This window comes from Bos mutus, chromosome 15, assembly GCF_027580195.1.
Source record: "Bos mutus isolate GX-2022 chromosome 15, NWIPB_WYAK_1.1, whole genome shotgun sequence".
NCBI classification, from domain to species: domain Eukaryota; kingdom Metazoa; phylum Chordata; class Mammalia; order Artiodactyla; family Bovidae; genus Bos; species Bos mutus.
This window is the reverse complement of record NC_091631.1, coordinates 6,273,339-6,288,204: the sequence shown is the minus strand read 5'-3', so window position 1 is coordinate 6,288,204 and position 14,866 is coordinate 6,273,339. Positions and strand designations below refer to the sequence as shown.

Here is a 14,866-nt window from a genome sequence, read left to right as displayed (position 1 = left end):
CCAGCCTTCTTTTGGAGGAGAGCGTGGGCTGGGCTGAGGGAGGAAATGGGCAAACGTTCCCTCTTCTCTGCAATGAGATGAGCAGGTCCCATGAAAGGGGGTGAGAGGTCTGCGGTACCCAAGCTTGGTCCTGGCACCCACAAGGGCTGCTGGGAAGTGGCCTGGCAATGGGCTGCATCATGGGAGAGCTCCCTGTCCCTGCCGTCTGCCCCCCATGTTTCCCCTGTTTGAACGTGGTACGTCCTTCACAGGTTCAGCAGGCTCAGTGACACTCTCCCGCAGTCCCCAACACCAGTTTTCCCCGCCTCACTCCCCTGCCCCTAAGGGGCAGCTGCCACCTGGCACAGCTACCTGGCTCAGGGAACAGCCTCCCAGAAGTGGAGCCAGGGAGCCACTTTGGCTTCTGCGAACTCTGCCTCCCCAGGAGGTGGTGCGGGAGCAAGGGTCAGCTCAGAGCTTTCTACCTCAGCTGTGCCGACCCCCTCAAGATACAGTTCCTGTAGGGCTGGGCTGGTAACCTGATCTAGGTGAAAGCATTCAGCTAACAGTTGCGAACATCCCTGAGTTTAAGGCTGAAAGAATCTTCGCTTCCGCTCATCCCCACCTTCCGGGCCTCAGGGTGGCTTTCCTGGCTCCTGTCCCTTCTGTTGGTGTTTCGTCCCACCCAGCTTTGGGGGTAACTCTGATGTTTTCAGTCCCTGTAGCAGAAGGCTGGGGAGAGGGGGTCTTCTCACCACCCCTCTCTTCCAGTCCCTCCACCCTCCCAGGTGGTTTCTAATGAAGTTGGTGGGACTTGATGCCCTGAATTGTGTGCGGTTTAATTAAAAATTGGACTAAAACATCTTGTGTGTGTGGAGTGAGAAGGGATAGGCGGGGTCTGGATGGGCCCTGTGAACAAAGACCCAGCCCTGCCATCAGCAAGCCTGGGTTCTAGCACAACAGTCCTTCTCAGAACCTCTTCTCCCTCCAGGCCAGGGGTTGATCCCAGACCTCAAGTTTCCTGTTGGTAATTGTCGCCACTTTCTGGGTTCTTGCCGGAGGCAAGACGCTGCTGAGTGCTCTGCTCCATTGTTCATTTCCACAACCCTCCCCAACACGCCTTGAGGTGGGCGCCATCACCCATTCCCCCATTTTACAGATGGGCACACGGAGGCTCAGGAAGGAGCATAGGAATAAAGAGGCAGCAGTGGGAGTCAGACAGAAGTCTCTGCCTTCAGAGCACTGCTGCTTCACCACAGGGCCCTTAAGTATACCCAGCATTTTTTGAGTACCTACTGCATGCCAGGCACTGGTGCTGGGACATACTGGCATGAGAATCCAAATCTGCTTCCAGGGACAAGAATATAAACACACATCAAGGCTCCCGTAACAGATGCAGTATTGCCCTGAGATCTCAGAAGATGGAGAGACCACGTCTTCACAAGGGCCAGGGTGTTTGAATATTACTAGGGAAGCAGGGGCTCCAGGAGCAGGGGTGGACTGACCAGGAAACAAGATTAACCTGAGGAAAGAGTACACAAGGAGTGGTGAGAGGTTTTGTTTGGCGAGGGGCTGTATAGAAAAGGAGAGTGGGTCACGGTGTGATCAGCCTTCAATGCAGTGGTCCATCTGGTCTTGATTCTAATCAGTTTTAAAGCCATCACCAGGTCCCTTAAACAGAGAAGGGATATAATCATTTCTGCACCCTCTATATAGTCAGAAGATTGAGACAACATTCTTCATGTTATTAGCCCTTTCTTAAATAAGATTCTAGAAAAATCTAAATAGTTTGAAAAAAATTCAGGCAGCCTCAATTCACAGGACACAACTGAACAGCCTGCTGTCCAAGACCTCCACACAAAAAAGCACAAAGATGGACGGTGTCTGAGGATGGATTTGCATCCACATGCAGCAGAACACCCCAGTTCTGATGCACATGAAGCCCAGAGAAAACCAGAGCCAGCCTTCCAGCATCCCAGATTCCCACAGTCAGCACCACCACCCCCAGCTCGTCTCTATGGTATTTAAAGGAGCCAGGGCCGTCCCCAGGAATGTTTCGCCTACAAGAAGCAAAGGAAGTGTGTCTTCACTGGCAAGTCCACAGTTCCCCTTCTCTTTGGTTCCCCTCCACACTTTTCTTTTTTTTTTAACAAAGTATCTTGTTTGTAACATAAAAATAAGATCACTTTTCCCCTTTGATTCCAGTGGTTACGGGTTGCTAAGGGGATAATGTACATATCAAGAAGGAGTTTATCTCCAAAATTTCCTCTAAGAAAAGGCCAGGAAGGCTTAAAGAGAACCATATACATGTCATATATACACATCTGACATCAACAAAGATACCCTGAAATAGTGGGAATACAACTTGGAAAAAAAAAAAAAAAACCTCAAAAAATATTTTAATATGCCCCCCAAAAACAAGCATAAAATAGTTTGGTGCAAAAAGGCACAGATGTGGAAGTCAAGCTGCCCAGAGGAAAAAAAAAAGAAAAATGGTGGATGAAATGGAAAATTTAGGAACAGGAAGCTGATTCAACACTGACACACACATTTCCAGAATGTATCACTCTTTACTTCTGTTTTTGCAGAGCACTTGATCAGAAGTCTGGAGACCTGGGTTCCACTTCTTAGAAGCTAGGGGGCCTCGGACAAGTCTCCTAACATTTTCCAGGCCTCACTTTTCTTGAGATATGGGGATAATCCTTGTCCATCCTGCCACGAAAAATGGTTGTGAATTGATGCTCAGCATCGTTCTGAAAATACAGTGAGTTATTGTTCTTATCCGGAGAAGGCAATTGCAACCCACTCCAGTACTCATGCCTGGAAAATCCCATGGGCGGAGGAGCCTGGTGGGCTGCAGTCCATGGGGTCGATAGGAGTCAGACACGACTGAGCGACTTCACTTTCACTTTTCACTTTCATGCATTGGAGAAGGGAATGGCAACCCACTCCAGTGTTCTTGCCCAGAGAATCCCAGGGGTTGGGGAGCCTGATGGGCTGTCGCCTATGGGGTCGCACAGAGTCGGACACCACTGAAGCGACTTAGCAGCAGCAACAGCAGTGAGAGGAATGAATTAGATAAATCACTTACCCTCTCAAATCCTTTTGCCATATGAAAGAAAGAAAGTTGTTCTAATGAAGAGATTGGAAAAGACCCTGATGCTGGGAAAGACTGAAGGCGGGAGGAGAAGGGGACGACAGAGGATGAGATGGTCGGATGGCACCGCCAACGTGATGAACATGAGTTTGAGCAAGCTCCAGGAGTTGGTGATGGACAGGGAAACCTGGCATGCTGCAGTCCATGGGGTCGCAAAGAGTCGGACACGACTGAGTGACTGAAAGAAGAGAGAACATGACGATTTAAGGAGTTGACGTACGTGAACTTTGGTTACTAGATAAGAAAACTGAGGCCCTCGTTAGGGTCACATGATAAGCCTGAGCCATCAAGGATAAACTAGAGTGTGGTATTCAGTCCTCCTGGGCCCTCATCTGATGATCACATAGCTGCCTCACTGGACACGGGCCCTGCCCCCACTGAAAACCTCGGCTCCTGTGAGAGGGCTAAATTTAGGACCTGGAACTGGCTAAAACGGGGACACCGGAGCCAGCTGCACAGAAGCAGCTGGCCCAGGTGTGCTGGGAGCTTAGATGAAGGAAGGCTGGGGGAGGGGGGAGGGAGGGAGGGGGTGGTGACTAGTGTGAGGGTGACTGCAGGGGATCGCTGAGCCCTGGTGGGGAATGTACGGCCGTAGAGCTGGGAGCAAGTTTGAATCAGCCCCAGATCTTACAGACAAGCCTGAGGCTTAGAATGTGTGATTGACTTGCCCAAAGCTGCAGTGCGATGGGGCAGGACCCAGACCCCTTCTCTCAGGCCCTTTCTGCTAAGCATCATCGATCACCATTTTTTAAAAATAATGACAGTCACCGTGACTATTATTATTGCTAGTATTTGTTAGATGCTCACCACATGCCGGGTGCTCCTCTAAGCATATTACCCGTTAACATCTGACACCCATTGACCCAGATTAACATCTGCAATAGGTACTGTTTTGTTTTTCTTTTTTTAAGATGTGGAACTTTCTTTTTTTGATGTGGACAATTTTTAAAATCTTTATTGAATTTGCTACAGTGTTGCTTCTTTGTATGTTTTGTTTTTTGGTCAGGAGGCATACAGGATCTTAGCTCCCCAACCAGGGATCAGACCCACACCTTCTGTGTTGAAAGGCGAAGTCTTAACCAGGACACCAGGGAAGCCCCTGTAGCAGGTACTATTAACAGCCCCCTTTCACAGATGAGGGAACCAAGGCCCAGAGAAGTTAGTATCCTGCCCCAAATCACAGAGCTGGGTGACCTTTCTGTACAATGAGACTGAAAACACAGAGGGACATGGGCCAGACCATATATGACAATAGAACTCTGACCCACAACTTTGGCAGCAGTCAGACCTGGAAGCTAAACCGGTACCTCCAGTGACACGAGCCCAGAAGAGTCAAGATTTGGGCAATGACAGCCTATTTCCCTATTTTTGATACCCACTCCCTACTTCCAACTAAGGACCAAGCAATCACACAGGATCCCCTCCCACTTCTAATGAGCGCACCTCCACCTTTCCGATCAGTTTAAAGCCTCCTGAAGCATTCCCTTTTCTCTAGAAAGCCTTCCCATTCCTCTGCCTGCCTTTGAATCTTTGCCACACTGCAAGTGATGGTGGCTGACTCCCCTGCTACAGCAAGTTCAGAATAGATAGCCTGCTTGTTCTCATGTGGGTGGTCTTTGCCTACTTTTGTAACTCCCATTCACCATCAGCTTTCTGTCCAGGTACAGACTGGCTTGGGAAGGAGGAAATAGTCTCAGAGGAGCCCCAGGCAAGTGGAAGGATTTGGAAGGAGCCTGTGGGGTGAGGAGGGGGGCTGGGTAGGGGCAGCTGCATTTCTACTAGGTCTGCAGTCTGACTCCCAGGCTGCTCTGTAGCCCCAGAAGGGTTACATGATTTTCCATCCATCTAGCGAGCCTCTCTCTGCTTCCTCCCCAGGTCACCATCCACAGGATCCCTGCCTTACCTCACTTTTCATTCCCCTAAGCCTTATTGAGCGCACTATATGCACAGCCTGAACTAGTCTCTTTACATCTTCATTCCAGGTACCCCGTGAGGCAAGATCATCTTTCCACTGCTTTTGAGATACACTGGTCTTTAGTTCTGTGTCCACAGTCATCTAATCCCCGACCCTCCATAACTTAGTTTCCTTGTCTATAAAACAGGGGGAAGGAGGCTAGATTAGATCCGTTCCTCTAGGAAATTTGGGGAGCCCCTTAAAGCAGAAGGGAGAACCAAGTGGACCCCCAGCCTCCACTCCAGGGCAGCCTCAGTTTCACCCATTTACATACTGAGGATGCAATTTAGATTTAGTTATGCTCAAACAGTAAAGAATCTGCCCGCAGTGTGGGAGACCTGGGTTCCATCCCTGGGTCGGGAAGTTCCCCTGGAGCAGGGCATGGCAACCCACTCAAGCATTTTTGCCTGGAGAATTCCATGGACAGAGGAGCCCGGCAGGCTACAGTCCACGGAGTCACAGAGTCAGACATGACTGAGCAACGAACACTATGGTCCACTGTGCTAACAAGGGGGTGGGGGCCTTCTGCGTATTACCCTACTAATGGGGCCCTGAGACTTCGGCAGAGAACGCGAGAACACTTTGTGGCACATACAGTATTTTTTGGACCCAGTACCAATCCCTGCTTCTTTGTCTGTGCTGCCATTGCCATAATTTTGATCCTTTTTCTTCTGAGACTTGCAGAGGGTAAAGAAGGCACTAAATCTTGATGAGTGAAAATGAATCATGGTAATCCCAGTCTCCTTGTCTGTTATTAGTTAAAATGGAATTGACTGAGAAGACATGAAAAGTCTACTAGTGGCTAGTCCACTACTGGGAAACTTTCCTAACTCTTCAAAAGAGACACAAAACAGGAATGTTCCTGCTCTGGCCTCTTGAGGGATCCTCAGCAAGATGGCTGGAGCTCTGGCAGCCGTTTGGAATCGTGAGAAGAGTCATTTTTAGGAAGTCTAGCCTACACACCATCAGAGTGGAGAGATGGAGAGAACCTGGGTCCTTGGTGACATCACTGAGTGCTGGAATTAAGAAACTCAGGCACAATTTAAGCCTCTTTCAGTAGGCTTTCCCTTTGTAGCCAGAAGCATTTTAGCTGGTTTAGATCTCCTTTTCTGTTTTGCGGTTAACGTGGTCCTGTCCTAAGCCTTAAGCACCCATGACTAGAACAATGGGATGATGTAGCCCATCTGGGGCTTGAACTGAATTTCTCATCCAACAGCACCTGTCAGAGCATGCTCCTGGGCACCTGTCTGGTTCCAAACCTCCAAGCAACCCTCCTCTCTTCTTCCCACTCTGCACTGTGATCCCTGGCCTGCTCCTAGCCTTTCCATGGCTTTCTTCCTTCCCCTGTACCAAATTGGACTCTGCTCTTGAACTTCCACCCTCCCTTGTCTCCTGGACTTTCTGGTTGCTCTGTGTAACCACCAGCCCCATCCAGCCTGATCCCAAACTCTTGCCCTGATACTTGCTCATGTAGACCCAGGTTGTCCTGCCCCCTCCCCCAGAAAGGAAAATGAGACCCTGAGGACCCACACCTGACATACCCTTTAACAAACCCTGCTTTAAAGCAGGGCCACTTTACATGGAATCTCAAATAGAAAGAAATGACTCAGAACAGTAGAGTCAACTCAACCACCCCCCCATGAGCCAGTGGATCCTGGAGCCAGCCCAATCTATCCAACAAAGCTTGAGCTTTGGAATAGCATTGTGGTCATGGAGCTGAATCTGAACCCAAACCATACATCCTTGATCTCAGCTCTCAGCTCCCATGAAACTTGGTGGGATGGGGTCAACAGAGACAATCACAGACTTCCAGCTCTGTCCTAGAACCAAGAGCTCATATTCACCTGAGTTGGACTCTGCGAGAAGGTGAGGGAGCATAAAAAGAACATGAAGGTTGTCACCTTCTCCAGAGGCCAGGCAAGCAACAGGCAACCAGGAGAAGCCAGGATGTGAGTCAACAGGGATTAGTGGGGCCTACAGCAGACTGGGGGCCAGTGAACCCAGCAAAGGGCCCAAATTCCTAATTTCCAAAACTAGTTTGCCCCTCTGACCATTAGTTTTCAACTTCTAGGCCATTGGACCTAAGTTGAAATCCCAGCTCTGCTATCTGTGGGCTGGGCATCTTTACGTGGGCAAGATAACATCTCTGCAGACTCAGTTTCCCGTCCACTTCCCAGCTGTGTGGCCATAGGCAATATGACATGATGTCCCTGAGCTTCTAATATACAGAGTAAGGATGACAAAAATTCCTACTCCAGAGGGCAACGCGGTGACTGGATGGGATAATGCAGGTTGCGTACTTAGCATGTTGTCTGCTACGTGAACAGCAGCTGTGATTATTAGGTGGGAGCTCTCAGCAGAGAGAATTACAGGACTTTGTCACTTCTGCCACACAGGCCTGTGGATTCAGCTCTGAGACCTGCCCAGAGCCACCTGCTGGGTGGGAAAGAGCTGCCCTGGCTGGAGCTGGAGCTGCCAGGACTCTCCGTCCCTACCACCTTCATCAGCTAAATGGGTCTCTGATCCTCCCCTCCCACTGCAATCACAGGAGAGGTGACCCCTTATTTATCACAGGAGTGAACTCCCGATAAAAACAGCAATGAGGCCCACCAGTCACACAAGGGAGGGAGGCGAGCTGGATGGGAATCGTGGTGGAATGGAGGGCTTCCCAGGTGGTGTGAGTGATAAAGAACCCACCTGTCAATGCAGGAGACCCAGGGAAGATCCCCTGGAGGAGGGCACAGCAACCCACTCCAGTATTCTTGCCTGGGGAACCCCATGGACAGAGGAGCCTGGTGGGCTACAGTCCACGGGGTTGCAAAGGGTTGGACAGGGCTGAGTGACTTAGCATGCACGCACAGTTTCACACAGGGGAGCCATGGCAGAGTTCTTTTCCAGGACTCTGGGTCTATATGTTTGCTGTTTGGGAATGTGGGTCTATACTGCTAGAACTCCTTTGGCAAGAGGAGCTGGAAATCTGAATCTCTACACGCCATCTCCTGATTTGTTTAAACAGTGACTCAGGTCTATAAAATACTGTGTAGGCTGTGTGGCATGTACACCGACCAGATTCAGCCTCGGGCCACCATTTCATGCCCTCTTTCGTGGAATATAACTTCTTCTTCTTCCTTTTTAAAAAATATTCACTTATTTATTTGGCTTCGCTGGCTCCCAGTCCCGGCATGCAAGATCTTTAGTTGTGACATGGGAACTCTTAGTTTCGGCCCATGAGACCTTAGTTTCCCGACCAGGGATGGAACCCAGGCCCCCTGCATTGAGAGCATGAAGTCTTACCACTGGCCCACCAGGGAAGACTCAGAATCTAACTTCTTTGGTGGCCTTGTCATACCTGTGGAAACTTAAGTAGGACACAGAAGTGAAAGGAAATTTGCTCAGTCGTGTCTGACTCTTTGCAACCCCAATAGTCCATGGAATTCTCCAGGCCGGAGTGGGTAGCCTTTCCCTTCTCCAGGGGATCTTCCCAACCCAGGGATTGAACCCAGGTCTCCCGCTTTGCAGGTAGATTCTTTATCAGCTGAGCCACAAGGGGAGCTGTAGGACACAGAACCAGGGGGCAAAGGTGGCAGGAGCTCTGAACCAGAGCTGATGGGCACTGCCGCTCTGGAAGGTACCAGCTAAAAGTGGCCTTCTTTTGCTACCTCCCCAGAAGAGGAACTTCCTGCAGGGAGTCAGTCTAGCTGTTTACAGCATTTTCCAGCAGCCATAAGGAGAAACAACACTTACAGTCTTTTGAACATCTTATTGCCTCTCTTCACTCTGTCCTTGAAATGCGCAGAAATGCAGGAGCAGGCCTGTGGGGCTTGTGTGATCGCTGTTGCCACTGCAGATACTAAGAATAGTTCACGGAACAGTCATCATCACAAAGCCTTCTACTCCTGCAAGGAATGTTTGTATATGGTTGCAGTTTATTTTGAGAGAGTGAATTCTATCCCATCAACCTCCTCCAGAAATTCCTCAAGGCTTATGATCATGTTAATAGAAGGTGCAAATGGCAGCCACTGCTGGGTGTTCGCCATAACCCTCACTTCTAGACCAAAGAGCCCCCATTTTGTTCAAGTGTCGGGTGGCCCGTTGCTTTCCCGAGGCCAGCCTCTTCCAGAGTTCCACAATTCCAGGGTGAATTGTGATTGATCTAAATTATATCAGATTGGCCAGGGCAAAGCCATGCGTACAATCCTGGCCAATAAGACCCGAGGGAGGTCGTCTGGGGGTGCTTCCCTGAACACTCTCTTCCTTCTTACAAAGGAGAGGGAGGGCGAGTGGAGCCGCTGCAGCTATTTTGCTGCCTTGAGGGAATCAACTGACACCTGAGGACAGGTGAGCAGAAAGATAGAGGGAACCTGGGTCCTTGACCTGGGGCTTATTTATTTAGCATCTAATCTTTAATTCTTCAAGTGGTCAATGCTCCCACCCTCCTCAGGACCTCTGTATATGCTGTTTCCTCTACCCACAACACTGTTTTTCCCTCCTCCACACATCTCAGATCTCAGCGCAAACATTGTCCAATAAAAACAAATTAGGATGTAGCTAGGGAGAGAAAAGCAAGAGAGTTCCAGAAAAACATCTACTTCTGCTTTATTGACTATGCCAAAGCCTTTGACTGTGTGGATCACAATAAACTGTGGAAAATTCTGAAAGAGATGGGAATACCAGACCACCTGACCTGTCTCTTGAGAAATTTGTATGCAGATCAGGAAGCAACAGTTAGAACTGGACATGGAACAACAGACTGGTTCCAAATAGGAAAAGGAGTACATCAAGGCTGTATATTGTCACCCTGCTTATTTAACTTCTATGCAGAGTACATCATGAGAAACGCTGGGCTGGAAGAAGCACAAGCTGGAATCAAGATTGCCGGGAAAAATATCAATAACCTCAGATATGCAGATGACACCACCCTTATAGCAGAAAGTGAAGAGGAACTAAAAAGCCTCTTGATGAAAGTGAAAGAGGAGAGTGAAAAAGTTGGCTTAAAACTCAACATTCAGAAAACGAAGATCATGGTATCCGGTCCCATCACTTCATGGCAAATAGATGGGGAAACAGTGGAAACAGTGGCAGACTTTATTTTTAGGGGCTCCAAAATCACTGCAGATGGTGACTGCAACCATGAAATTAAAAGACGCTTACTCCTTGGAAGAAAAGTTATGACCAACCTAGATAGCATATTGAAAAACAGAGACATTACTTTGCCAACAAAAGTCCGTCTAGTCAAGGCTATGGTTTTTCCAGGGGTCATGTATGGATGTGAGAGTTGGACTGTGAAGAAGGCTGAGCGCCGAAGAATTGATGCTTTTGAACTGTGGTGTTGGAGAAGACTCTTGAGAGTCCCTTGGACTGCAAGGAGATCCAACCAGTCCATTCTGAAGGAGATCAGCCCTGGGATTTCTTTGGAAGGAATGATGCTAAAGCTGAAACTCCAGTACTTTGGCCACCTCATGCGAAGAGTTGACTCATTGGAAAAGACTCTGATGCTGGGAGGGATTGGGGGCAGGAGGAAAAGGGGACGACAGAGGATGAGATGGCTGGATGGCATCACTGACTCGATGGAGGTGAGTCTGAGTGAACTCCGGGAGTTGATGATGGACAGGGAGGCCTGGTGTGCTGCGATTCATGGGGTCGCAAAGAGTCGAACACAACTGAGCGACTGAACTGAACTGATCCTCTTTATTAATTTTTATGGAGGTAAAATTGACATAATATAAATCCTTGGCATTTTCTAAAAACTTTGTTGATGCAGTGAAAAACTCTTAGGCTTTGAATTCAGATAGACTTGTGTTTAAACCTCTGCTTCACCGTTCCTACTCAGGTCACCTAATAAGGCACTGAGGTTCTCCAAGCGTACCCCTAATGGCTCAGGAGGTAAAGAATCCACCTTCAATGCAGGAGACACAGGAGATGAGGGTTTGATCCCTGGGCCAGGATGATCCCCTGGAGTAGGAAATGGCAACCCACTCCAGCATTCTTGCCTGAAGAAACCCATGGACAGAGGAGCCTGGCGGGCTATAGTCCATGGGGTCACAAAGAGTTGGACATGACTGAGCACACACACAACCCCCCAGTCCACTATTGACTGGACCAATGTCCTAAGCCAAACACCATTCCTAAGCCAGGATTCAAGAGACACTGGTCAGTCCTCTCTTAGACATAGCCAGAAGTTAGAGCAGGCAGAGAAAACTGGTCTGGAGAGAAAGAAAATGCAGAAAAATCCAAAGAGAGGCAAACAGGAGATCACAAGATCTTAGAGTGAGAGGGAAGCGGGGAGAGGATGTCTGCCTTTATATCCAGTGGCTTTTTTTAAAAAAATAATTTTATTTATTTTTTGCCGTCTGGGTCTTTGCTGCAGTGGGGGCCACTCTCTAGTTGAGGTGTGCAGGCTTCTCATTGCAGTGGCTTCTCTTGTTGCAGTGCACAGGCTTTAGGACAAGTGGGCTTTAGTCGTCATAGCTCCCTGGCTCTAGAGCACAGGCTCAATAGCTGTGGCTCACGGGTTCAGATGCTCCTCAGCACGTGGGGTCTTCCCAGATCAGGGACTGAACCCGTGTCTCCTGCATTGGCAGGTGAGTTATTTACCACTGAGCCACCAGGGAAGCCCCTCAGAGGCTTTCTGATGCTTGATTTCATTTCTGGTGAAGCAGGATCTGGGTTATGCCCATGGGTCCCACAATAGCAGCCAAAAGCCTACTCTTTGTGTGGAGAGCGGTGGTGGGGACGCCACTCCTCCAGCAGAGGCTTGTAATTGAGGGCAGCCCAAGGCAAGTGGCCTCAGTAATCCATCTCCTCGAAGTCATCCTCCCTTCCAGGGCCCTGGAGCAGGATTAGCAGACACAGGCTCATTAATGAGGTCCTTTTTCTGGCGGCCTAAAGGCGTGTGTTTTGTGGCTGCTCTTGCTAGCTGGGTTCCTGCCATGCACAGACCTACAAACACACACCACGCTTCCCTCCTTTGAGCTTAAAGAGCAGTTGCTGTTTTCTTGAGCAAGAACCTATGAAATTTCAGTTTTCATGGAACTAATTTCATAGAACTAAATTTCAAGAACCTATGAAATTACACAAGGTTATACCCCTTACTCCCAGTTACAGTCCTTCCCCCTGGTTTTGCTTTATGTTTTCTCCTTTTGCTGCCTGGAGGCTCAGATGGGAAAGAATCTGCCTGCAATGCAGGAGACCTGGGTTCAATCCCGGGTCAGGAATGTCCCCTGAAGAAGGGACGGGCAATCTGCTCCAGTATTCTTGCCTGGAGAATCCCATGGACGGAGGAGCCTGTCAGGCTATAGTCCAGGGGGTCATAGAGTTGGACACGACTGAGCGACTAATCCTAGGCTGAGGCCTCACCTCTGAGGGCAGCTTTCCTTTGATGAAAGTGACAGAGGTCTAAGTCCCAGGGGATCTGAGCACAGCCGTCAGCCCATCCCCCACCAGGCACTGGGCCCAGAGTCTGATGGCCACACCTCATCTGATCACAGCTCAAACATCCTGTCAGTTCCTGGTCATCTACGGCAAAGATTAGAAAAGCGCTCACTCATTTCTTTGGCCCTTTGCTCAATGTTATCAAAGTCTCAAGTAGTGAGTCAGCAGGAGGTGAGGCCCAACACACCCAATGTTGTCTCCTCTTTGGGTTTGAAAATTGGTTCAAGCCCCCATGCGTGCGTGCTGCATGCTAAGTCGCTTCAGTGTCCAACTCTCTGCAACCCCATGGACTGTAGCCTGCCAGGCTCCTCTGTCCATGGGATTCTCCAGCCAAGAATACTGGAGTAGGTTGCCATTTTCCTCCTCCAGGGGATCTTTCCGACCCAGGGATTGAACCCTTGTCTCCTGAGGCTCCTGCATTGCAGGCGAATTTTTACCACTGAGTCATCAGGGAAGTCCTCAAGCCCCCGTAGGATTTAACAACAAGGTGATACTGGTTACTTCCTGCCTCAGGTGATACCTCCTGTGTGTCTGTAGGACAGTCTTTCTCAAGATGATCTTCTTCAACTTCTTTGACCAGCAGAACAGTCTAGGAAGGCTCCTAGGGAAATCTTCAGAGAGCCACCGTTTTTTGTTTGTTTGTTTGTTTTTAATAAGTAAAGAATTTTTTAAAGCCAGTTCTCTGTGTATTTTTTGGTGGCACCACCTAGCAGGCAGGGGCTTCCCTGGTGGCTTAGAAGGTAAAGAATCCACCTGCCAACGCAGGAGACCCAGGTTCGATCCCTGCATTGGGAAGATCCCCTAGAAGAGGAAATGGCAACCCACTCCAGGTATCTTGCCTGGAAAATCCCATGGACAGAGGAGCCTGGCAGGCTCTGGTCCACAGAGTTGCAAAGAGTCAAGCACGATTAAGCATGTAACATAGATAGCAGGCAGGACCTTAGTTCCCTGACCAGGGATGGAACCTGCACTCCCTACAGTGGAAGCAAGTCTTAACCCCTGGACCGCCAGGGAAGTCCCAGAACCACCATTCTTTATAGGATCTGGGGGGCCATCGGCTGTTTCAACTCCTCCAAACCCTGGCCATTGTTGGGGACATCCTCAGGAGCAAACACTCTGGGACAAACATAGCCAGAGAGGACAGGGACAAATGCGTGGAATTCTGGACTCACCTCACCAGACCCAATCGGAGCCAGCATCCTATCTTCCTAAACTTCTAAGGGCATTTGGTTTTTCAAATTTGGTGTATAACACAGCTTTCTAAAGGAGTTGTATCAATTTACACTTCCAACAACAGAGTATGCGTGTTTTGATGGCTCACATTTTCCCCAACACACAGTTTTGTCCTCTTGTAACTTTACCTGTTCTAGCGGGTCTACAGCGGCATCTCACTGTGTTTGTATTTCTCCACTGAACTTAGAAAGGTGAACACCTTTTCCTGTGTTCACTGGTCACCAGTATATCCTGTGTCGGGGAGAAGGTGGAACGTGCCTGTTCCAACAGCTGGCCGACTTTCACCTTGGGTTGCCTATCTTTTTTCTCTTTTTTATTTGTAAGAATTTGTTAAATATTATGGATCTGAGCTCTCTAAGAATAAGTATTACAACTATCTTCTCTCATTCTGTAATTTGCCTTTTCACTCTCTAAATAATGCTTTTTTGATATACAAAACCTAATTTTAATATAGTTCAATTTATCAATCTTTCCTTTATGATTAGCACTTTCCATGTTGTATTAAAGAATTATTTGTCTTCCCCCAAGGACATAAGGATATTCTCCTATGTAATCTTCTCAAAGCTTTACTGTTTTACCTTTCATATTAAGCATGTAATCTACTTGCAATTGATTTGTGTGTAGGCCCTGACACAGAGGTCAATTTTCTTTTCTTTTCTTTTTAACACTAGGATACCCAGTTGACCTGGTGCTTCTCTGGTGGCTCAGACAGTAAAGAATCTGCCTGCAATGCAAGAGACAGGAATTCAGTCCCTGGGTCTGAAAGATCCCCTGAAGGAGGAAATGGCAACTGACTCCAGTATTCTTGCGTGCATGCTAAATCACTTCAGTCATGTCCAACTCTTTGCAACCCCATGGATTGTAGCCTGCCCGGGGTCACAAAGAGTTGGACACAACTGAGCGACTAAAAATGGTTTTTCCTGTAATGGAAATTGGCCAACCAGCTGAAAGTCGTTCGGTTGGCCCATTTTACTGTGGGAAAAACCATTTTTACTCCACTTTTTTACACAGACATCTTTGTCATAAATAAATACCCACATATGTGAGGGTCTGTTTCTGGATTCTCAACTCTGAGATGTTTATCTTTTTTGTCTTGTTCCAGTTCCACGCTG

At 48.5% G+C, this 14,866-nt stretch overlaps 1 long non-coding RNA gene across 1 annotated transcript; it reads right to left on the bottom strand.

The window, feature by feature from the left end:
• Positions 1–2,607: 2,607 nt before the first annotated feature.
• Positions 2,608–8,927, bottom strand: LOC138990937 (uncharacterized). The gene is made up of 3 exons (XR_011466971.1): positions 8,835–8,927; positions 3,071–3,314; positions 2,608–2,691 (listed from the first exon to the last, which is right to left on the bottom strand). It is a non-coding gene; the product is annotated as an uncharacterized lncRNA (long non-coding RNA).
• Positions 8,928–14,866: the final 5,939 nt, after the last annotated feature.